Source organism: Scyliorhinus torazame, chromosome 4 (genome assembly GCF_047496885.1).
Source record: "Scyliorhinus torazame isolate Kashiwa2021f chromosome 4, sScyTor2.1, whole genome shotgun sequence".
NCBI classification, from domain to species: domain Eukaryota; kingdom Metazoa; phylum Chordata; class Chondrichthyes; order Carcharhiniformes; family Scyliorhinidae; genus Scyliorhinus; species Scyliorhinus torazame.
This window is the reverse complement of record NC_092710.1, coordinates 232,073,455-232,099,060: the sequence shown is the minus strand read 5'-3', so window position 1 is coordinate 232,099,060 and position 25,606 is coordinate 232,073,455. Positions and strand designations below refer to the sequence as shown.

General features: G+C 45.5%; 1 protein-coding gene and 1 long non-coding RNA gene across 2 annotated transcripts in view; one reads left to right on the top strand and one right to left on the bottom strand.

Annotated features, from left to right (window-relative positions):
- The window catches only part of dse (dermatan sulfate epimerase), a 137,535-nt gene extending 125,439 nt beyond the window's left edge, over positions 1-12,096 (bottom strand). Inside the window, exon 1 of the mRNA XM_072499432.1 lies at positions 11,555-12,096. The gene's annotated coding sequence lies outside the window, so the exon portion shown is untranslated. The remainder of the gene's footprint in view (positions 1-11,554) is intronic.
- Positions 12,097-12,189: 93 nt separating this feature from the next.
- Positions 12,190-25,606, top strand: part of LOC140410807 (uncharacterized) — a 38,675-nt gene continuing 25,258 nt past the window's right edge. Inside the window, exon 1 of the long non-coding RNA XR_011940747.1 lies at positions 12,190-12,772. This is a non-coding gene — a long non-coding RNA (uncharacterized lncRNA). The remainder of the gene's footprint in view (positions 12,773-25,606) is intronic.

Genomic DNA, 25,606 nt, shown 5'->3' with positions numbered 1-25,606 from the left:
TGCTTCCTCACCACACCAGGGACTCGGGTTTAATTCCAGCCTTGGGTGACTGTGTGGAGTTTGCACATTTGCCCCGTGTCTGCGTGGGTTTCCTCCAATTTCCTCCCACAGTCTCAAAATGTGCAGGTTCGTTGAATTGGCCATGCTAAATTGCCCCTCAGTGTCCAAAAATTAAGTGGGGATAGGGCGGGGAAGTGAGCCTAGTCAGGGTGCTCCTTTGGAGGGTTGGTGCAGACTCGCTGGGCCAAATGGCTTCCTTCTTCACTTTGGGGATTCTATGGTTGGGGTGGCACTGGAATGTGAGAGGTAGGCATGGACTTGCAATGCAATGGCATGTTCCAAGCACCTTGAAAAGAAATGGAAGTTGGAGAAGAGCTTGATAGTTGCTGAGGATAGAGGGTTCAGGAGGTTTTTTGAGGTGGAAATGTTGTCTTGAGGCCATAAGAGAGGGAGACAATTTTGTTGCAGGAATCTCCAGCCCTTCTAGGAACAGAAGAGATCGTTTCTGTCAGCTTGTTTTATGAACCACAATCTCTGATTTACAAAAAGCAGCATAAGAAATCCATTTATTTTCTTTAAAATGTTCACAGAAGGTGTAAATTAAAAGTCAGCATGCACAACACAACAGTGAGAGAAGTTGAATAATTAATATTGTAACACAAGATGGTTAATGAGAAATGTTATGCATAATGAGAATATAGATGGTGATAATGCCAGAAACTGAATAAGATAAATCAGAAGAGCAATGATTACATAATCAATCGGAATGTATTATTTTCAGCTGTACGTGACTGCACTTTAAAAAAATTGTTTCCCTCCCTCCTCCTTCTGTGAGTTTTCTCTCTCTCTCTCGTCTGAAAGTGCTATCCTCTTTCTTAGGGTATATTCCCAAGAGGCATCCTGTTTAAACTTAAAAAGCATCCTTGAAAGATTTCACTCGTTAAAATTTGTTTTTACTTTATTTAGTTAACCATATTTCCTTGTTTTTCACTGGTAACAAGCACTGCTCAATTATCTCCAATGTAAATTGTTGTAGGAATCACTGAGTTCAATGGAGAATTTATTATTCTCAGATGTTAGACTCAACAGCATCTAATATGTTGCTGAATGCCTTGGCATTCCCTGGCACACAAACATGTTGGGCACACAGTGTTGGGGCAGCAGCTGATCATGTCGCCACAGTAACTGCATCTCTTACAGAGGTTGGCCTCATCATCTCTTATTCCAGATGAGGCAATTACAAAGATCTACAATTCATTTTAACAGCCTTTTGGCTTTTCTGCAACTTAACTCGACAAAATGTTTGATTATTTTTGTTTAAATTGCATGCTGAAAACTAAGCTCGAAGGGAGGTAAATTATTTTGCCGACTGCCAGCTGATCTTTGGAAATTACAGTATACCTGCACAGCCATTTTTTGTTAAAATATATTCAGCTTAAAGCCCCACAACACTAAATCGAGCACCAATGTCACAGTAATAAAAATCAAATCCAGTTCACTTTCTGTTCGATGCAAGCTAATTTCTGAATTTCAATTTGGTATGTTTTCTGTTTAATTTAAAACACAATTCACGCCAATCTTTTAGGAGGTGAGATAAACTTCCAACAATTGGACAAAATGGGGGTGGGGGGGGGGGGTGATGGTGGTGTACTAGTAATATCACTGGACTAGCATTCCAAGTGCCAGTCTGAGGGAAATAGGTTCAAATCCCACCACAGCAGCTGGTGGAATTTAAATTCAACTAATGCATTTGGAATCGAAGGCTGGTCTTGGTAATGGTTGCCATGACAACTATTGTTGATTGGTGTAAACTGGCTATCTAATTCACTGGGGATAGCACTGGACGAGTAATCGAGAGGGCCTGGAGGCATGGGTTCAAATCCAACCATGCAATTGGTAAAATTTTATTTCATTTTACTGCTTCTCGGTCTTCTTGCTAAGGTTAAGCGAGAGATCAGGTGTAATGTCCGTTCTTGTCAGGTTGGCCCTAGTATGTCCCTTGTCTGAGGACCATGAATTGGATTCAATTTGAATTGTTTTTTGGAGCAAGCAATGATATGGATTAGGGGATTTCCCTGTCCACTCTGTGCACTGGCTTTGTAACTCTGAGAACAGAATAATTTTGTTTTAAAAAATGCTCTTTCGGGAAGGAAACCTTCTGCCTGCTGTCCTTACCGGTTCTGGCCTACATGTGACTCCAGATCCATAGCGATGAGCTTGATTTTTAACTTCCCTCTAAAATAACCTCGCAAGCCACTCAGTTTGAGTAATTAGGGATGGGCAATAAAGGATGATCTTGTCAGCAATGCCCACTGTAGGCAAAGTTTAATTTTGATAATTATTTACAATTCATTTGTGCTTTAGTTATGGCATTGGTAAAATAATCAAAGTTTGTAACCCAAAATGGTTTTATGCTGAATTCTGAGACGCAGTTCTGGAGTCCGCATTATAGGAGGGATGTCATAGCACTGGAAAGGGTGCAGAGGAGATTTATCAGTTGCCTGGACTGGAGAGTTTTAGTTATGAAGAGATATTGGATATACTTGGATTGTTTTCCTTGGAGCAGAGGAGACTAAGGGGGGACATGATTGAGATATACAAACTTATGAAGGGCATGGATAGAGTAGAGAGGAAGAAACTTTTCCCCTCGGTGGAGGGGTCAATGACCAGGGCGCATAGATTTAACGTAAGGGGCAGGAGGTTTTGTGGGGATGCGAGGAAAAACCTTTTTACACAGAGGGAGTTGGGAGTCTAGAACTCACTGCCTGAAAGGGTGGTGGAGGAGAGACCCTCGCAACATTTAAGAAGTATTTAGATGTACACTTGCGATTCCAGGGCTTATCAGGCTATGGGCCAAGTGCTGGAAAATGGGATTAGAATACGTTAGGTGGTTGTTTCTGACCGGCGCAGATGCAATGGGCCTTTTCTGTGCTGTATGACTCTATGATGAGCTCATCACATGACTTGGTCTTGGCATCATTCAATTGACAGGGGAGGAAAAACATATGGCCCTTCAGCCAGTGATATAAGACGTCAAGGTTGAGCAATTACTGGAACCATCCATCTTCCTATCAATTAAAATGATCAGCTGCATTCTTTAAATTCAAAGACATATTATGCAAAGGAAAACAAGTATTAAAATATTCAGCTTTCTGCATTGAATTAGTGCTGTTTAACTTGTGATATTTCGGAAAAGTTACTTTCTTTCACAGAATGTAACCGTCTTTGATATTGTAAGTTCAGAATTAAGTTCTGTAATTAGCTTTTGTAAATCTATAGTTCTTTTAAATTTTCATATGTGTCAATTGAATGCGTTGTGTTATATTTAGTACACCACTTACTTTCAAAGATTGATTTTATATGTATTTTACCTAAACTTTATGTAATTGATGTAACTTTGTAAGTTTTCCAGAGCTATTCAGTATTTTTAATTAACTTCCACCAATTAGTGACAGATACAACAAAACACACTGTGGCAAAGCAGTTCTCTCACATTGATGAGCACCTGTTTAATAAAGTTCTACAGGACATATTAACACCTATAGATCAATTAGACATCTGGACCGATGAATCCATGTTCCCAGCCACCTCATGGTGTCTTATCTCAAATAAGCAGACACCAAAACCATTCACACTCATTCTATGGGGGTGATTTTGTGTCCACATCCACTGTGAGCACAAACGGCGAAGTGGATGCAAAGTCCCACAAGAGTCGGGAAGCGAGATGCTTGCCGGCGACATCTCGTTTCCCAATTTTCCCCACCCCTTGCCAATGACGTAACAATGTACCCTCCTACAAAGGGCAGGGGCTTCACTTGCATATATTTTAATAAAATTAATTCTTATTAAAGGTCTTCTCAGCCACATGATCCTCACTCATTGACCATTCATAGATGAGGTTTGCCACAGGTATATAAAAACAGGAAGCTGCAGGGGGTGCCAAGGTAAGTATAGCTGCTGGGGGATGGGGTGGGGGCAATGGAAGAGAGAGCCAGTACCCTGATACAACCCCCAGCACAGGTTGGCACTGTCCCCTGGCTCAGGTTGGCACTACCCTGGCAATGTTTGGTACTGCCCTGGCACAAGTTGGCACTCCCCTTGGCATGGCTTAGCACTTACCAACCCATGCGACCCTGTACCAGGGTCAGTGCCAACCTGTGCCAGGGCTGGGTCCTCTGGGATCCCTACAGGGTGGGGAGGGATTCCCCTTATGTGTGTTGGTGGTGAGGGTTGGTGCCTATAAGTGGGGGTGCCTCAACATTTCTATCGTGGGAGGGGGGTGGGGGAATAGCCCTTGATACCTCTGTGGTTGGGGAGGGGGAAGAGAGCCTCTGATACCTCCTTGGGGGTTGGGGGAGGGTTACTCTGATACTTGTGGAAGAGTACTCTGTGCCCATGAGGGGTGGGGGAGTTAATTTTCAGCACTGCTCTGGGTGCCCTTTAAAGATGGCACACCGGTCTCCATGGTGTGGGTCTTGCTGACTCTAGGAGGCACCATCAGAGTTTTTTTTCCAGGATGTGGGCGTCACTGGTTAGGCCAGCATTTATGTGATGGTGAGTGATGGCATAAACACCCCCCCAAATTTTCTCTGCAAAAGATGCCAGAAAATCAGGTCTAAAAACTTGGCTGTTTCTGGATAGACATTCTGACACATTTTGGGAACATTTGCCCTAAATATACCATATAATCCATTTTTTAAGCTTCTTTATTAGTTTTAAGGATGTAAGCAACTTTACCACTCTATCATTGTTTTAAACATGAAGTTACTCATTCTAAGTAACCACAGAGAAAAGTAACGTCAGCTTTCAAATGACCTGTACAAAACATGGAGGGCTGGATTCTCCGTTTCAGCAGCTAATGGCCAGCTCGAATGGAGAATTAGTGGACGTTTTACGATGAATAAATTGGCGCAGAGCCCTCACCGATTCCGCGACCGGTGAGGGGCTAGTCTCTGGATTACGAGTCCAGTGACGATACCACTATGCCACTGCCTCCTCCCAAAGTACAAGGAAAATATGAAAATATTATTTTATCTTAGTAGGAAATCACAGAAGTAACAGAAACAAACGTTAATGGGAGATTTAGATTTATTGTTAAGCGTACTGATGTACAGTGAAAAGTATCGTTCTGCATACAAGAGGAGGGATGGTCCCATATGTAATTGACACTTTGGAGGAGCAGTCAGGGGACAATGGGAAATTAAATCAATAGATGACTGTTACACTTGAGAAACCAATTAGAAACTGATCACACCTTAAGTAAATTAGGAAATAGCACCGCCTCAATTAGGCCAATCCGAATCATTGACCACACTGTGAGTTGTGGCTTGGAAAGAGTTAATAAGCAGTAGTTTTCACTGAGCAGGTTGCACAGCAAGTGCCTGCAGCCCATAGGGAAGCAGAAGGTACGGAGGAAGAACAGAGACCAAGTGTCAAAAAGTGCCCAAGGCTGAACTGGAAGCAAGAGCTCGAGTACACTAGTCAAGTCCCACTCTGTCTTTGATAAGTAATAATCTACAATTTATTGAAGAGTTCCTAAGTTACTTCACCAAACTGACTCCTGCTGTCAAGATGGTTAAAGTCTAAAATGAACACAATTCAAATTTAAGTTCAAATAATACCTAAAACTTATACCACAGCCCATGAAAGAATAAAGAAAAGAGGACATCAAGTAAAGGCTTCAACCAAAAAGAATCAAACACAAATTTGCCGTTATATACATTTTAATAATTTTGACAAATTGTTAATACTACAACATTGTAGTTTCACTACATTAGTGACTAATGATCACTAGGTTAGTAATTCTTTTTCCAGTGAACCCTATCATCATATTACTATAAACTGTAGCAATCATCAACTGGGGGTAGGAGAGATGCATTCCTGAGGTCAAAATTCTATCCTCATTATTCCTGGAATCTTCTGTAATATTGCCAAATTTCTGCCCATCATTTGCACATGTCTGAATTGTCCAGGCAAGTTTCTGTCCCTGTCATAGCACTGAAACAGCCCTGACCAAATTCACAAATTACACCCTATGTGACTGTGATCATGGTTAACCATGCCTCCTCATCCTCCTTGATCTCTCTGGAAGTCTTTGATGCAGCTGACCAAATCATCCACCTCCTACACCATTGGGCTGGATTGTTGCCACTTGGTTCCATTCCTATCTATCACCCAGTCAGAAAATAAACAGTAATGGTTTCTCTTCCCACTCCCACGCCACCTGATTTCTCCAAGAATCTACCCTTTACTCCCTTCTATTTCACACCTCCACGCTACCCCTCGGTGAAATCATCCAAAAGCCTATTAACAGCTCCTATATTTATGTTGATGACACCCTGCTCTATCTGACCATCCCTCACGATCCCTCCACGACCTCTGACCTGATTCACTGCTTGTCTGAGTAAAATTTCCCTCCAACTAAATATTGAAAAAACAAGTCCACTTTGGGGGCACTGGCAACAGTACTGGGGAAAGGGGAAGATGTTCTGATGGGATGGGCTGCATTAAACCAGGCTAGAACACGGGTTCTGGTAAATGTAATAACTAACTTGGTGGATAGGGTTTTAAATTATTGGTGCGTGTTGCATGGGTGTAATAGGATGCAGGAACAGGTACATTCAAAAGCAGAAAGAAATATGCAACTCTGTAGAGCAGAGTGGCAATCTCGTAAAAATAAGCCAAGTGGGGCAGAAATGGACAGTTAGTTTAACAAAGGTAAGAGGATATTAGAGACTCAGATTACATCAGAGAAAAGTAGAACAAATTTAAAGTTAAAGGCACTATTTTTGAATATGCAAAGCAATCAGAGCAAAATAGATGAAGTGAGGTGAGAGTGGCTTGCCCTTGACACTAAGGTGCCTATGCAAACCTGGTCAATGCAAATCATGGGGAGAACTGTCCACTGACAAAAGTCATACCTAACACAAAGGAAGTTGTGGCTGTTGGAGGCCAATCATCGCAGTCCCAGAATATGGCTACAAGAGCTCCTCAGACTCCTACTCTTACTATCTTCAGCTGCTTCATCACTGCCTTCCCTCCATCAGAAATAGGGATGTTTGCCAGTGATTGCACAGTTCTCAATATGAAGTGAAATGAAATGAAAATCGCTTATTGTCACAAGTAGGCTTCAAATGAAGTTACTGTGAAAAGCCCCTAGTCGCCACATTCCGGCGCCTGTTCGGGGAGGCTGTTACGGTAATTGAACCGTGCTGCTGGCCTGCCTTGGTCTGCTTTCAAAGCCAGCGATTTAGCCCTGTGCTAAACAGCCCCTGAATATCATTCTCTATTCTGCAGATACTGAAGCAGCCTGTGCCCAAATGCTGCAAGACCTGGACAACACTCAGGTTTGGGCCACTAAAGTGAACAAACATTCATGCCACACAAGTGCCAGGCACTAACCATGTCCATCAAGAGAGAATCTAACCATCTCCCGTTAACATTCAATGGCACTACCTTTGCTGAATTTCCCCATCAACAACATCCTGGGAGTTACCATTACTTAACTGGACCAGCCATATAAATACTGTGGCTACAAGAGTAGGTCAGCGGATGAGAATTCTACAGCAATTAACTCATCTCTTTACACCCCAAAGCTTGTCCACCATCTACAAGATATAGGGCACGATCGAACAGCCATGCCATGCTCGAAAAGCAGCTCACCGTGGCACAGTGTGGCTGATAGAAGCCAGGAAACCCTACTCCTGTGATATACCTGGCTCACAATGTCTCGTTAGATCGCCCCATTGTGGGCGGGATCACATTTTAGTAAATCTGCATTTTAAAGTGAGACATCTAGTCTCCCTATAATATGCTGTTTTCCGGGGTACCCGAGGCATTGGGATCTATCCCTTTCACCTCGGAGATCTCAGGCGAACACTGTTCAGTACTGTTCTCCACAAACGGGGACCAGATGGACTGGCATCTCCCAGGGGTTGGAGGCCCCCAAGTGCATGCCTTTTGGACAGTGTGGTACCCTGGCACTGCCATTGCAGTGCCAGTTTGGCCCTTGCAGTGCCAGTTTAGCACCCTGGCAGTGCCACCTGGGTGCCAGCTAGAAGGGGCGCTGTACAGGTTGGTACTGCCAAGGTACCATGCTGCCATTTTTCTGTGCAGTGGTGATCGGGCCGGGGGTGCCCTGCGTGGGTCTTGGTGGGTATGCGGGGAGGGGGGGCGGACCCAGGGACCCTCCCATAGTGCATTGGGGGGGACCCAAGGACCCTTCCATAGTGCATTGGGGCTTGTAGGGAGTCACTTCAGTGGCTCCAGAGATCTCACGCTACACTGAAAGAGTTCTGGCGAGTGAAGCTCCTCGGTGCAGAAAATGGGGCTATGTGCGGCCTTGGCCATGCATTCCCCACTGAGTCCCCCTATCTAACCTGGGTGCCGTTTTGTAGCATTGTGTTTCTCAGCGCTGTGGGCGCTGGGAAACATAGAACATTACAGCGCAGTACAGGCCCTTCGGCCCTCGATGTTGCATCGAACTGTGAAACCACTCTAAAGCCCATCTACATTATTCCCTTATCGTTCATATGTCTATCCAATGACCATTTGAATGCCCTTAGTGTTGGCGAGTCCACTACTGTTGCAAGCAGGGCATTCCACGCCCTTACTACTCTCGGAGTAAAGAACCTACCTCTGACATCTGTCTTATATCTATTTCCCCTCAATTTAAAGCTACGTCCCCTCGTGCTAGACATCACCATCCGAGGAAAAAGGCTCTCACTGTCCAGCCTATCCAATCCTCTGATCATCTTGTATACCTCAATTAAGTCTTAACCTTCTCTCTAACGAAAACAGCCTCAAGTCCCTCAGCCTTTCCTCATAAGATCTTCCCTCCATACCAGGCAACATTCTGGTAAATCTCCTCTGCACCCTTTCCAATGCTTCCACATCCTTCCTATAATGCGGCGACCAGGATTGCACGCAATACTCCAAATGCGGTCGCACCAGAGTTTTGTACAGCTGCAACATGACCTCATGGCTCCGAAACTCAATCCCTCTACCAATAAAAGATAACACTCCGTACGCCTTCTTAACAACCCTCTCAACCTGGGTGGCAACTTTCAGGGATCTATGTACATGGACAGATCTCTCTGCTCATCCACACTGCCAAGAATCTTACCATTAGCCCAGTACTCCGTCTTCCTGTTATTCCTTCCAAAATGAATCACCTCACACTTTTCTGCATTAAACTCCATTTGCCACCTCTCAGCCCAGCGCTGCAGCTTATCTATGTCCCTCTGTAACTTGTAACATCCTTCTGCACTGTCCACAACTCCATCAACTTTAGTGTCATCTGCAAATGTACTCACCCATCCTTCTACGCCCTCCTCCAGGTCATTTATAAAAATAACAAACAGCAGTGGCCCCAAAACAGATCTTTGTGGTACACCACTAGTAACTGGACTCCAGTCAGAACATTTCCCATCAACCACCACCTTTTGTCTTCTTCCAGCTAGCCAATTTCTGGTCCAAACTGCTAAATCACCCTGAATCCCATGCCTCCGTATTTTCTGTAGTAGCCTACCGTGGGGAACCTTTTCAAACGCTTTACTGAAATCCATATACACCACATCAACTGCTTTACCTTCATCCACCTGTTTGGTCACCTTCTCAAAGAACTCAATAAGGTTTGTGAGGCACGACATAGCCAACACGGTTTTGTGAAGGGTATCTCTAATCAAATTATTCCTTTCCAGATGATTATACATCCTACCTCTTATAAACCCTTCCAAGATTTTGCCCACGACAGAAGTAAGGCTCACTGGTCTATAGTTACCTGGGTTGTCTCTACTCCCCTTCTTGAACAAGGGGACAACATTTGCTATCCTCCAGTCCTCTGGCACCATTCTTGTAGACAAAGATGACTTAAAGATCAAAGATCAAACTGACGGCTAAAGGCTTGTGTTTCAAGAAGCTTATCAGCATCCTGGACAAAACAGCCTAGTTCAACACCCCATCGCCATCTGAAACATTCACTCCCTCCAGCACCGTTGAACAGTGACAGCAGTATGCACCATCTACATCTGTAGCAACTCACCATGGTTCCTTCTGAACCCGCGGCCTTCACCACTTAGATGGACAAGGGTAACAGGCGCATGGGGGCACCACCACACACAAATTCCCATCCAATCCTGACTTGGAACTATATCATTCTTGCTTCACTCATTGGGGAAAAATCCTGGAACTCCATCCCTAACTGTGAATGTACCTCCACCACGTGCATTGCAGTGGTTCAGAAGGCAGGTCTCCACACCCTTCTGAAAGGCAATTAAGGATTGCCAAAAAATAAATTGGAAAAAGAAAAAGAGCTATTTCCTTTCTGCAGCAGGCTTGAAAACCACACTGAGTTGGGGACAGATTTGTGATGCGACAATGCATTCAAGTATTTGAGAAGAAAAGGAATCTGGGAATGTATCAGAAATTGTAAAGTTATAGAACTTTGAAGATTGCTGCTTTGAATATTAAAAGACAGTAGACACACACTGCCTTGATTCACTAAGGTGTGCCAGACGATTATAACCTGCCTTTCTTTGTGCTACACACAAAGTAGAGTTGGTGCCATCAGAAATCGAATGGGCTAAACGGCCACATTCTGCAATGTAAACTTCTATAAATCTACGTACCAGTTGTCCGTTTGGAGAAAGTTGTCTTTAATAAGGGGCTGTCACTGTCAATTTTTTATTCGACTATTTCTACAGTAGAATACAGTAATGCCACTTCGAGGGAGTGAATAGAAACTAGTGATTAAAGAGCTAAGAAAAAGATTTTAATCAAAGCCTACTGAGCATTTTTTTTTCAGTTTATGGTAACTCAATCTAAAAAGGGAAACAAATGAGGTTTGAGTTGTTTGCAGCTTCACGTTTCCAGGAAAATACACGAGATCCTGACCCTGGCGCCGAGTAGAAAGCATGGGAGGCAACCAGCCTCCTCTCTGGGGCTGCTGCTTTCTCAATGGCCATTCCGGCCGTCCGTGGCTCCCGCCACACGAGTGGGTCGGACAGAGGCTCCGAAATCCTTCCGCAGTCGGGGTAGGGGAGATGGAGGAACGACCAGCACACGGGTTAAAATCAGACCTCAGCAGTCAGCACATATCCCTGGCAGCCTCTCTCCCTGCACAGGCAGAGCCCACCGGGGTTGTTCTTAAAGGGCATAAAGTATCCGGGGCGAGAAGTAGCCAGAGGGACGGGGGGGGGGGGGGGGGGGAGAACAAAACAGCCCTTTCTGCTCCGAATACTGTTCATCTCCCCCTTACCCCGGAGTTTACAACAAACCGAGTCGCTTTAAACTCCATTAACCCCTTGTGCTCCAGCCCAGAAGTGAATGATTTACAGCAAGGTTCAGCCAGTAACACCAAGCACCCTACCCGGGGGTCTGGGAGGGGGAGCGGAGGGTCAGCCCCTCGGAGGGGTCCCGGGGCCCCGCATTCCCGGGTCATTTCCTTCAATCTCCAATTGGAAATGCAACCCGGGGGGGGGGACATGGAATTCTCAACTGGCTGTTTGCTTTTCCCCTCTCTCTCTCATTCTCTCTACTCCGAAATTCCTGTTACCTTTATTTTCCGCCGTGGATCCCGATGGATGCGAGGTGGTGTCCGGTTTTGTTTTGATCCCAGGAGGTGGGATCCGGAGGGAAGGCGGAGAGAAAGGCGCTGAGCGCTGCTATTCCCACAGACGGTGCATTTCCAGCTGATGGTGAGGGCGGGAGCCCACCAGAACTCTGTGTAACAGTGAGGAGGAGGGGAACGGCAACGTCACCAGTAACAGATGAGTGGCTGGAAGGCAGTGAGGGGAAAGTTGGGAGAGTGAGGGAGGGAGAAGAGTGCAAGGGGGAGTGAGGGATAAGAGTTAGGGGAAATGAGTGAGGGGGAAGAGAGCAAGAGGGAGTGAAGGAGGGAGGAATGACAGAAGAATAGGGGGCACTGAGTGAGGGAGAAGAGAGCAAGGGAGAGTGAGGGAGCGGAAAATGAGGGAGAAGAGTAAGGGGAAGTGAGGGAGGGAGAAGAGAGCAAGGGGGAGTGAGGAAAGGTGAGGGAGAAGAGTGGAAGGAAAAGTGAGAGAGGAGAGTGAAGAAGAGTAGGGGGCACTGAGTGAGGGAGAAGAGAGCAAGAGGGAATGAGGGAGAAGAGTAAGAGCCAGTGAGTTAGGGAGAAGAGAGCAAGGGGGAGGAGAATGATGGGGAAAAGTAAGGGGGAGTGAGATTGAGGGAGAAGAGTGGAAGTGAGAGTGAGGGAGAAGAGTGGAAGCGGGAGTGAGAGTGAGGGAGAAGAGTGAACTGGGAGAAGAGTGGAAGCGGGAGTGAGAGTGAGGGAGAAGAGTGGAAGCGGGAGTGAGAGTGAGGGAGAAGAGTGGAAGCGGGAGTGAGAGTGAGGGAGAAGAGTGGAAGCGGGAGTGAGAGTGAGGGAGAAGAGTAAGTGGAAGTTGAAATAGGGGAAAGCGGGTGAGTGAGAAGAACGCAGGGGGAGTGAAGGAGAGGAGAGGGAGATTGGAGAAGGGAGAGATCTGAGATGAATGAGGAGGTGGGCACAGCTACATCGACCCCAGGCAGGCTGCGAAGACCACAATGAACGACAAACTACAATATGACCATAACTTGTCAGGGAAACGTTCTGCAACACAAGAAGTATCGACTTAAACAACCCGATTGAGAGGGAGTTAATGCAGTTCGTACATTTCGAAAGTGAAAATTGATTATTGCGCGCTTTGGGCTTAATCTAGCACCTTTCCCTCACTCGGGGAGTCAGAGTGAACACAGGAGAAGCCAAGTGTGGGTAGGTAAAATACGGCTTGGGGGAAACAATGTGCGGACAAATTGGGGTCAAGTCTGAGGAACAACGAGGCACTTGAGGGGATAAAGGAGAGCGAGGAGCTGACAATGGGTAGGGAGCAGGCGGGAAGATGACGATCGCTGTTAATGAGACTGAGTTTGAGTTCAACAGATGCTGGCAGTGGGCAAAGAGAAGGCAGGAAAAGGGCTAAAGTGAACACATATGGATGGGAAAAGAGTCTTATCAAATTACCAGATTTGAAAATTGCAAAATCACGACGTTAAGATTTAGCAGAGAAAGCAAACAAGGAATGGGGACTTGGTTTCAGAAATCTAAATAAGTAACATTAACTCAGTTATTGTCGTGGAAATAGTTTAAGCGGCAGAATTATTTACGTTACAAAATAAAAATATTGTGAATGCTAAAAACATCAAGCGGGGCAGGCGGCATCTGCTGAGAGCGGGTGACCTTTTATCAGAGCTATGTAGCTTTTTTTTTTGTTTTCTTGTTCAGAGCGATGACTGAATTCATCACATCTCTTGGTTGATTCTGATGATGGGTTAGGAGGTGTTGCTGGTTAATGATCTGGGTGCAGTTGATACTTCACCACAATTTTTTCAATCAGCTTTAAACAGGCTTCTACTTGTAGGCACTTGCAGCTGGAGCTTGTTAATTAGTTAATTTGATTAGGGCAGTTTTCAGAGGCTAGATTCAGAGTATAAAAGTGATCCCCGACAGTGCAGACTTTGTTTGCACTGAGTGCTGAATTTGGTGCATTTGAGTGCGATAGTGAGAGTTTGGTGACCGAGGGAGTGCTGAATTTGGTGCATTTGAGTGCGATAGAGTTTGGTGACCGAGAGAGTGCTGAATTTGGTGCATTTGAGTGCAATAGTGAGAGTTTGGTGACTGAGGGAGTGCTGAATTTGGTGCATTTGAGTGCGATAGTGAGAGTTTGGTGACCGAGGGAGTGCTGAATTTGGTGCATTTGAGTGCGATAGAGTTTGGTGACTGAGGGAGTGCTGAATTTGGTGCATTTGAGTGCGATAGTGAGAGTTTGGTGACCGAGGGAGTTAGGTGAGGAGGGAGTAAGGTGCTCCTTTCATTTTGTTTCTGACATTTCCGCAAAGAGTGCGAAGAGAGCCAGGAGTTTACAGAGAGTGCAGCTGACTGGGAGCAGAGTCGGAGGGCGGAGATCTAGTTAGTCCACACGGCAGCTATATTCTGTAAGGTAAGAGGGGATGGAGGCTAGGCCAGTTGCATGCTCCTCCTGTAGGATGTGGGTGGTGAGGGATACCACTGATGTCCCCGCTGACTATACCTGCGGGAAGTGCACCCAACTTCAGCTCCTCAAAGACCGTGTTAGGGAACTGGAGCTGAAGCTGGATGAACTTTGGATCATCCGGGAGGCAGAGGGGGTGATTGAGAAGAGTTACAGGGAGGTAACAACACCCAAGGTACAGGAAAGGAATAGCTGGGTTACAGTCGGGGGGAAAAAACAAACAGGCAGACAGTGCAGGGATCCCTCGTGGCCGTTCCCCTTCAAAACAAGTATACCGTTTTGGATGTTGTTGGGGGGGATGACCTACCAGGGGAAGGCCCTAGCGGCCGGGTCTCTGGCACTAAGTCTGGCTCTGGGGCTCAGAAGGGAAGGGGGGAGAATAGAAAAGCAATAGTTGTAGGAGATTCAATGGTTAGGGGAATAGATAGGGGATTCTGTGGTCGCGAGCGAGACTCCCGGAAGATATGTTGCCTCCCGGGTGCCAGGGCCAGGGATGTCTCGGATCGTGTCTTCAGGATCCTTAAGGGGGAGGGGGAGCAGTCAGAAGTCGTGGTGCACATTGGTACCAACGACATAGGTAGGAAAAGGAGTGTGGAGGTAATAAACAAGTTTAGGGAGTTAGGCTGGAAGTTAAAAGCCAGGACAGAGTTGTCATCTCTGGTTTGTTGCCGGTGCCACGTGATAGCGAGGCTAGGAATAGGGAGAGAGTGCAGTTGAACACGTGGCTGCAGGAATGGTGTAGGAGGGAGGGCTTCAGGTATTTGGATAATTGGAGCGCATTCTGGGGAAGGTGGGACCTGTACAAGCAGGACGGGTTGCATCTGAACCAGAGGGGCACCAATATCCTGGGAGGGAGGTTTTCTAGTACTCTTCGGGAGGGTTTAAACTAATTTGACAGGGGATTGGGAACCGGATTTGTAGTCCAGCAACTAAGGTAGCCGATATTCAGGACGCCAAAGCATGTAGTGAGGCAGTGGGGAAGGGAACACTGACAAAGGAGAATACTTGCAGGCACGGAGATGGGTTGAAGTGTGTATACTTCAACGCAAGAAGCATCAGGAATAAGGTGGGTGAACTTAAGGCATGGATCGGTACTTGGGACTACGATGTGGTGGCCATCACGGAAACTTGGATAGAAGAGGGGCAGAAATGGTTGTTGGCGGTCCCTGGTTATAGATGTTTCAATAAGATTAGGGAGGGTGGTAAAAAGGTGGGGGGGTGGCATTATTAATTAGAGATAGTATAACAGCTGCAGAAAGGCAGTTCGAGGAGTATCACCCTATTGAGGTCGTATGGGTTGAAGTCAGATATAGGAAAGGAGCAGTCATCTTGTTAGGAGTTTTCTATAGGCCCCCGAATAGTAGCAGAGATGTGGAGGAACAGATTGGGAAACAGATTTTGGAAAGGTGCAGAAGTCATAGGGTAGTAGTCATGGGCAACTTTAACTTCCCAAATATTGAGTGGAAACTCTTTAGATCAAATAGTTTGGATGGGGTGGTGTTTGTGCAGTGTGTCCAGGAAGCTTTTCTAACACATAATATAGATTGTCCGACCAGAGGAACATAGAACATAGAACATAGAAAATACAGCACAGAACAGGCCCTTCGGCCCACGATGTTGTGCCGAACCTTTGTCCTAGATTAATCATAGATTATCATTGAATTTACAGTGCAGAAGGAGGCCATTCGGCCCCTTGAGTCTGCACCAGCTCTTGGAAAGAGCACCCTACCCAAACTCAACACCTCCACCCACCACCAAGGGCAATTTGGACATTAAGGGCAATTTATCATTGGCCAATTCACCTAACCCGCACATCTTTGGACTGTGGGAGGAAACCGGAGCACCCGGAGGAAACCCACGCAGACACGGGGAGGACGTGCAGACTCCGCACAGACAGGGGCAATATTGGATTTAGTACTGGGTAATGAACCAGAGCAAGTGATAGATTTGTTAGTGGGGGAGCATTTTGGAGATAGTGCCCACAATTCTGTGACTTTCACTTTAGTAATGGAGAGGGATAGGTACGTGCAACAGGGCAAGGTTTACAATTGGGGGAAGGGTAAATACGATGTTGTCAGACGAGAATTGAAGTGCATAAGTTGGGAACATAGGCTGGCAGGGAAGGACACAAGTGAAATGTGGAACTTGTTCAAGGAACAGGTGCTACGTGTCCTTGATATGTATGTCCCTGTCAGGCAGGGAAGAGATGGTCGAGTGAGGGAACCATGGTTGACAAGAGAGATTGAATGTCTTGTTAAGAGGAAAAAGGAGACTTATGTAAGGCTGAGGAAACAAGGTTCAGACAGGGCATTGGAGGGATACAAGATAGCCAGGAGGGAACTGAAGAAAGGGATTAGGAGAGCTAAGAGAGGGCATGAACAATCTTTGGCGGGTAGGATCAAGGAAAACCCCAAGGCCTTTTACACATGTGAGAAATATGAGAATGACTAGAGCGAGGGTAGGTCCGATCAAGGACAGTAGCGGGAGATTGTGTATTGAGTCTGAAGAGATAGGAGAGGTCTTGAACGAGTACTTTTCTTCTGTATTTACAAATTAGAGGCGCGATATTGTTGGAGAGGACAGTGTGAAACAGATTGGTAAGCTCGAGGAAATACTTGTTAGGAAGGAAGATGTGTTGGGCATTTTGAAAAACTTGAGGATAGACAAGTCCCCTGGGCCTGACGGGATATATCCAAGGATTCTATGGGAAGCAAGAGATGAAATTGCAGAGCCGTTGGCAATGATCTTTTTGTCCTCACTGTCAACAGGGGTGGTACCGGGGATTGGAGAGTGGCGAATGTCGTGCCCCTGTTCAAAAAAGGGACTGGGGATAACCCTGGGAATTACAGGCCAGGTGGTCTTACTTCGGTGGTCGGCAAAGTAATGGAAAATGTACTGAAGGATAGAATTTCTGAGCATCTGGAAAGACACTGCTTGATTAGGGATAGTCAGCACGGATTTGTGAGGGGTAGGTCTTGCCTTACAAGTCTTATTGAATTCTTTGAGGAGGTGACCAAGCATGTGGATGAAGGTAAAGCAGTGGATGTAGTGTACATGGATTTTAGTAAGGCATTTGATAAAGTTCCCCATGGTAGGCTTATGCAGAAAGTAAGGAGGCATGGGATAGTGGGAAATTTGGCCAGTTGGATAACGAACTGGCTAACCGATAGAAGTCAGAGAGTGGTGGTGGATGGCAAATATTCAGCCTGGATCCCAGTTACCAGTGGCGTACCGCAGGGATCAGTTCTGGGTCCTCTGCTGTTTGTGATTTTCATTAATGACTTGGATGAGGGAGTTGAAGGGTGGGTCAGTAAATTTGCAGATGATACGAAGATTGGTGGAGTTGTGGATAGTAAGGAGGGCTGTTGTCGGCTGCAAAGAGACATAGATAGGATGCAGAGCTGGGCTGAGAAGTGGCAGATGGAGTTTAACCCTGAAAAGTGTGAGATTGTCCATTTTGGAAGGACAAATATGAATGCGGAATACAGGGTTAACGGTAGTGTTCTTGGCAATGTGGAGGAGCAGAGAGATCTTGGGGTCTATGTTCATACATCTTTGAAAGTTGCCACTCAAGTGGATAGAGCTGTGAAGAAGGCCTATGGTGTGCTCGCGTTCAATAACAGAGGGATTGAATTTAAGAGCCGGGAGGTGATGATGCAGCTGTACAAAACTTTGGTAAGGCCACATTTGGAGTACTGTGTACAGTTCTGGTCGCCTCATTTTAGGAAGGATGTGGAAGCTTTGGAAAAGGTGCAAAGAAGATTTACCTGGATGTTGCCTGGAATGCAGAGTAGGTCTTACGAGGAAAGGTTGAGGGTGCTAGGCCTTTTCTCATTAGAACGGAGAAGGATGAGGGGCGACTTGATAGAGGTTTATAAGATGATCAGGGGAATAGATAGACAGTCAGAGACTTTTTCCCCGGGTGGAAAAAACCATTACAAGGGGACATAAATTTAAGGTGAAAGGTGGAAGATATAGGAGGGATATCAGAGGTAGGTTCTTTATCCAGAGAGTAGTGGGGGCATGGAATGCACTGCCTGTGGAAGTAGTTGAGTCGGAAACATTAGGGACCTTCAAGCAGCTATTGGATAGGTACATGGATTACGGTAAAATTATATAGTGTAGATTTATTTGTTCTTAAGGGCAGCACGGTAGCATTGTGGATAGCACAATTGCTTCACAGCTCCAGGGTCCCAGGTTCGATTCCGGCTTGGGTCACTGTCTGTGCGGAGTCTGCACGTCCTCCCTGTGTCTGCGTGGGTTTCCTCCGGGTGCTCCGGTTTCCTCCCACAGTCCAAAGATGTGCGGGTTAGGTGAATTGGCCAATGATAAATTGCCCTTAATGTCCAAAATTGCCCTTGGTGTTGGGTGGAGGTGTTGACTTTGTGTAGGGTGCTCTTTCCAAGAGCCGGTGCAGACTCAAAGGGCTGAATGGCCTCCTTCTGCACTGTAAATTCAATGATAATCTATGATTAATCTAGGACAAAGGTTCGGCACAACATCGTGGGCCGAAGGGCCTGTTCTGTGCTGTATTTTCTATGTTCTATGTAATGCTGCTCGAGTCTTACGAGGACTATTACCATTACAATTTGCCAGCATTTGCAGTTATCATTACAGCCTTGATTGAAGAATGGACAAAAGTGCTGAATTCAAGGTAACAAGCCAGCGTTTTACCATGTGTGGCAGCAGGAAGCCCTAGCGAAACTGAGGTCATTGTGAATTGGAGGGAATCTCCACTGGCTTTAGTCAGACGTAGCACGAAGGAAAATGGTTTGGGGCATCAATCATTGAAGCCCCCGGACATCGCTACAGGAGTTGCCAAGGGTAGTGTCCTATGCCCAACCATCTTCACACGGAATCTTGGCAGCAGTAGACCACCCTGCCAGCCCATAAAGCCTGCTGTGCCATTCAACACAAACATGGCTCATCTTGGGTTTCCAGCCCACTGCCATGCTCACTCCCCTCCACCCTTCATTCCCTGCGAGACCAAAAATCTGTCTATCCCAGCCTTAAATATATTCAACGATGGAGCATCCAGAACCATGTGGGGTAGAGAATTCCAAAGATCACAACCTTTTAAGTGAGTTCATTTCTCCACATCTCAGTCCTTAACGATCGGCACTTTATTCTGAGACTGTGCTCCCATGTGTTCTAGGTTCCTCTCAGAATCTCTCAGAATCCACCCTATCAAGCCCCTTCAGAATCTTGTATGTTTCAATGGAACACCTCTCATTCTTCCAAACTCCAGAACGTAAAGGATGAATTTACCCACCCTTTCATCATACGAGAACCCCTCATCACAGAGACCAACTTAGTCAACCTTCGCTATAGTGACTCCAATGCAAGTATATCCTTTCTTAAATGTGGAGACCAAAACTGCACATAATACATCAGATGTGGTCTCACCAAAACCATGTAAATTGTGGCAGGACGTCTTTATTTCTGTTCTCCTTTTAATAAGGGTTAACATGCTATATATCAGCAAATTCCTGCGGATGCTGGAATCTGAAACAAAAACAGAAAATACTGGACAATCTCGGCAGATCTGACAGCATCGGTGGAGAGAAAAGGGAACTAACATTTTGAGTCTGGATGACACTTCATCAAAGCTGTCAGAAAAGGGAGCTTTGACAAAGAGTCATTCCGACTCATAACATTAGCTCCCTTTTCTCAGAACAGATGCTGTCTGACCTGCTGAGCTTGTCCAGTACTTTCTCTCTTTGGTTCAATATGCTATATGTTTTCCAAATTGCTTTCTATACCTGCATGGAAACCTCCTGTGTTCCTTGAACGGGCACAGCAAAGTCTTTATGAACATCAACACTTAAGTTTCTAACTTTTAAAAAAGGCATTCTGCTTTCCTATTCTTATGACCAAAATGAATAACTTCATAATTCCCTACATTTATACTCAATCTGCCATCTTGTTGCCCACTCACTTAACCTGTCTATAACTATTTGCAGCCTCACTATGCCCGCCCCAGAGCTTACCTTTCCACCTAGCTTGGTATCATCAGCAAACTTAGATACATTAGACTTGTTAGACCGCATGACGGCTCTGGAGCTGCGGATGGACTCACTTTGGAGCATCCGCGATGCTGAGGAGGTCGTGGATAGCATGTTCAGTGAGTTGGTCACACCGCAGATTAGGATTGGTAAGGGAGACAGGGAATGGGTGACCAAAGGCAGAGAAAGAGCATTAAGGCAGTGCAGGTGTCCCCTGCGGTCATCTCCCCCAAAACAGGTTTACAGTTTTGGATACTGTTGGGGGGAGATGACTCACCAGGGGAAGGCAGTAGTAGCCAGGCTCATGGCACCGTGGCTAGCTCTGCTGCACAGAAGGGCAGGAAAGACTGGCAGGGCTATAGTCATAGGGGATTCAATCATAAGGGGAGTAGACAGGCGTTTCTGTGGTCGAAAACGAGACTCCCCAATGGTATGTTGCCTCCCGGGTGCATGGGTCAGGGATGTCTCAGATCGGCTGCAGGACATACTGAAGGGGGAGGGTGAACAGCCAGTTGTTGTGGTGCATATAGGCACCACCGATATAGGTAAAAAACGGGATGAGGTCCTACAATCAGAATTTAGAGAGTTAGGAGATAAATTTAAAAAGTAGGACCTCAAAGGTAGTAATCTCAGGATTGCTACCAGTGCCACGAGACAGTCAGAGTAGAAATTCAAGAATAGTCAGAATTAATATGTGGCTTGAGAGATGGTGCAGGAGGGAGGGGGTTCAGATTTTTGGGACATTGGAACCGGTTCTGGGGGCGGTGGGACCATTACAAATCGGATAGTCTACACCTGGGCAGGACTGGAACCAATGTCCTGGGGGTGCTTTTGCTAACACTGTTGGGGAGGTTTTAAACTAATGTGGCAGGGGGATGGGAACCAGATTAGGAAGTTAGAGGTCAGTAAAGAAGCAGCAACTAAAGCCAGTAAGGTACTCGATAATACACTCAATGTGACGAAGGGGAAGAGTAGATAGGGAAGAGATGATGAACGCAAAGGGACAGGTGGTCTGAGGTGCATTTGTTTCAATGCGAGAAGTGTACCAGGTAAGGCAGATGAACTTAGGGCTTGGATTAGTACCTGGGAATATGATGTTATTGGTATTACTGAGGCTTGGTTGAGGGAAGGGCAAGACTGGCAACTAAATACCCCAGGGTATAGATGCTTCAGGAGGGATAGAGAGGGAGGTAAAAGGGGTGGAGGAGTTGCATTACCGGTCAGAGATGATATCACAGCTGTGATTAAGGAGGGCACGATGGAGGATTCGAGCACTGAGGCAATATGGGTAGAGCTAAGAAATAGGAAGGGTGCAGTAACATTGTTGGGACTTTACTACAGGCCTCCCAAAAGCGAGCGTGAAGTAGAGGTACAAATATGTAGACAGATTATAGAAAAATGTAGGAGCAATAGGGTGGTCGTGATGGAAGATTTTAACTTCCCCAACATTGAATGGGACTCATGTAGTGTTGGAGGCGTAGATGGAGCAGAATTTGTAAGGAGCATCCAGGAGAGTTTTTTAGAGCAGTATGTAAATAGTCCAACTCGGGAAGGGGCCATACTGGACCTGGTATTGGGGAATCATCCCGGCAAGGTGGTTGAAGTTTCAGTCGGTGATTACTTTGGGAATAGCGATCACAATTCCGTAAGTTTTAGAATACTCATGGACAAAGACGAGAGTGGTCCTAAGGGAAGAGTGCTAAATTGGGGAAAGGCCAAGTATAACAAAATTCGGCAGGAGCTAGGGAATGTGGATTGGGAGCAGCTGTTTAAGGGTAAATCCACATTTGAAATGTGGGAGTCTTTTAAGGAAAGGTTGATTAGAGTGCAGGACCCTGTGAAAATGAGGGATAGAAATGGCAAGATTAGGGAACCATGGATGATAGGTGGAATTGTGAGACTATCTAAGATGAAAAAGGAAGCATACATAAGATCTAGGCGACTTAAAACTGATGAAGCTTTGGTGGAATATCAGGAAAGTAGGACAAATCTCAAACGCGTAATAAAGAGGGCTAAAAGGGGCCATGAAATATCTTTGGCTAACAGGGTTAAGGAAAATCCCAAAGCCTTTTATTCGTATATAAGAAGCAAGAGGGTAACTAGAGAAAGGATTGGCCTACTCAAAGACAAAAGAGGGAATTTATGCATGGAGTCAGAGGAAATGGGTGAGATTCTTAATGAGTACTTTGCATCGGTATTCACCAAGGAGAGGGACATGACGGATGTTGAGGCTAGGGATGGATGTTTAAATACTGTAGGTCAAGTCGGCATAAGGAAGGGGAAAGTTTTGGGTATTCTAAAAGGCATTAACGTGGACAAGTCTCCAGGTCCGGATGAGATCTATCCCAGGTTACTGAGGGAAGCGAGGGTCGAAATAGCTGGGGCCTTAACAGATATCTTTGCAGCATCCTTGAGCACGGGTGAGGTCCCGGAGGACTGGAGAATTGCTAATGTTGTCCCTTTGTTTAAGAAGGGTAGCAGGGATAATCCAGGGAATTATAGACCTGTGAGCTTGTCGTCAGTGGTAGACAAACTGTCGGAGAAGATACTGAGGGATAGGATCTATTCACATTTGGAAGAAAATAGAATTATCAGTGATAGGCAGCATGGCTTTGTGCAGGGAAGGACATGTCTTACAAACCTAATAGAATTCTTTGAGGAAGTGACAAAGTTAATTGATGAGGGAAGGGCTGTAGATATCATATACATGGACTTCAGTAAGGCGTTTGATAAAGTTTCCCATGGCAGGTTGATGGAAAAAGTGAAGTCATATGGGGTTCAGGGTGTACTAGCTAGATGGATAAAGAACTGGCTGGGCAACAGGAGACGGAGAGTAGTGGTGGGAGGGAGTGTCCCAAAATGGAGAACGGTGACTAGTGGTGTTCCACAGGGATCGTGCTCGGACCACTGTTGTTTGTGATATACATAAATGATCTGGACGAAGTTATAGGTGGTCTGATTAGCAAGTTTGCAGATGATACTAAGATTGGTGGAGTTGCAGATAGCGAGGAGGACTGTTGGAGAATACAGCAAAATATAGATAGATTGGAGAGTTGGGCAAAGAAATGGCGGATGGAGTTCAATCCAGGCAAATGCGAGGTGATGCATTTTGGAAGATCTAATTCAAGAGCGGACTATACGGTCAATGGAAGAGTCCTGGGGAAAATTGATGTACAGAGAGATCTGGGAGTTCAGGTCCATTGTACCCTGAAGGTGGCAACGCAGGTCGATAGAGTGGTCAAGAAGGCATACAGCATGCTTGCCTTCATCGGACGGGGTATTGAGTACAGGAGTCGGCAGGTCATGTTACAGTTGTATAGGACTTTGGTTGGGCCACATTTGGAATACTGCATGCAGTTCTGGTCGCCACATTACCAGAAGGATGTGAATGCTTTAGAGAGGGTGCAGAGGAGGTTCACCAGAATGTTGCCTGGTATGGAGGGTGCTAGCTATGAAGAAAGGTTGAGTAGATTAGGATTGTTTTCGTTGGAAAGACGGAGGTTGAGGGGGGACCTGATTGAGGTCTACAAAATTATGAGAGGTATGGACAGGGTGGATAGCAACAAGCTTTTTCCAAGAGCGGGGGTGTCAATTACAAGGGGTCACGATTGCAAGGTGAGAGGGGGAAAGTTTAAGGGAGATGTGCGTGGAAAGTTTTTTAAGCAGAGGGTGGTGGGTGCCTGGAACGCCTTGCCAGCGGAGGTGGTAGAGGTGGGCATGCTAGCATCATTTAAGATGCATCTAGACAGATATATGAACGGGCAGGGAACAGAGGGAAGTAGATCCTTGGAAAATAGAAGACAGGTTTAGATAAAGGATCTGGATCGGTGCAGGCTGGAAGGGCCGAGGGGCCTGTTCCTGTGCTGTAATTTTCTTTGTTCTTTGTTCTATTATTCTCTCTCTTCAACCACATCATTATATAAATTGTAAATAGCTGAGGCCCTAGCATTGATCATTGTGGTGCTCCACTATTCACTGCCTGCCAACTTGAAAATGCTCCATTCATGCCTATATTTTGCTTCTTGTCTATCAACCAATCCCCTGTCCATGCTAATATATTACCCCCAACACCATTGACCCTTATCCTGCCTGTAACCCTTTTGTGTGGCACCTTATCGAATACTTTTGGATATCCAGGTATACTACATATACTGGTTCATCAATTACCCTTCCTTCATGATGAAGTCTGAAGTGGGGTTGTTCCCTGGTGATATCACGATGTTCAGTAACATTTGGGAGTCTGCAGGGACAGAAGCAATCCCTGTCCATATGCAGCAAGATCTAGACAATGTTCAGGCTTGGCGGATAAGTGGCAAGTAACATTCGTGTCACAGAAGTGCCATGCAATGACTATCTTCAACAAGATATAATTTAAACATAGTTTTGACTTTCAACAACATTACCAGCCCTGAATGCACTATCATTGACGTCCTGCCGGATTACTATTGATCAGAAATTGAACTGGACCAGCCATATAAGTACTGTAGCTGTAAGAAGAGACCAAAGGCTGAGAGTTTTGTGGTGAGTAACTCACCTCCTAAGTCCCCAAAGCCTACCCATTATTTACAAGACACAAGTCAAGAGTGTGATAGCGTACTCTCCACTTGTTTGGTTAGTACAGTTCCAACAACAGTCAAGAAGAATGACACCATCCAGGACAAAGCAGCCCGCTATACTGACACCCCATCCATCACTTTAAAGATTCACTCTCTCCACAATCAGTGAACAGTGACTGCAGTGTGTACCGTCTGTAAGATGCACTGCAGCAATCTACCAAGGCTCCTTCGACAACCTTTCATACCACACAACTCTACCACTTAGAAGCACAGGGGCATCAGTTACATGGGAGCACCACCACCTGCGAGTTCCCCTTCTAGCCACTCAACACCATGCCTTGGAACTATATTACCATTCCTTCACTGCTACTGGATCAAAACCCTGGAACTCCCTAACAGCACTGTGGATGTATCTGCACTAGATGGACTGCAGCAGGTCAAGAAGGTGGCTCACCGCCACATTCGAGGGAAATTAAGAATAGGCAACAAGTATAAAATAATTTTTAAAAATCAGCATTTCTGCATCTTCAGACCTTGTAGCCTTTTCCAGGTCTCCCCTTGGGAGGGGAATCTTGCGAATGTGGAATCAACATTTTAAGTTGATTGGAGGTCAACCAACTCACTAACTTATTTTTATAATTGGAATGTATATTTTTTTTCTTCACTTCTGTTTTCACCCGACAGTTCTAAAAGACTTGCTTAATCTTGTGTTATTAGTTCTGGGGATTTACCCAAAACAATAAATTCTCAATTTTCTTTACAGGTCCACTATCAGTATTTTCTATTTTTTTTACTTGAGATTTAAAGCATTTGCAGTATTTTTCTTTTTTATGTGTTACCGCTTTTAGTGTGGAACAAGTGTGTTCACACAATTGTTTTCAGTTTGAAAAATACATCAGGTTTGCAGAAGATGAATCTCACAACAATCTATGTTTATAAAGAGCTTTACATTCAATAAGTCCCAAACTGCTTTGAAGGATTAGAAGTGAACATTAAC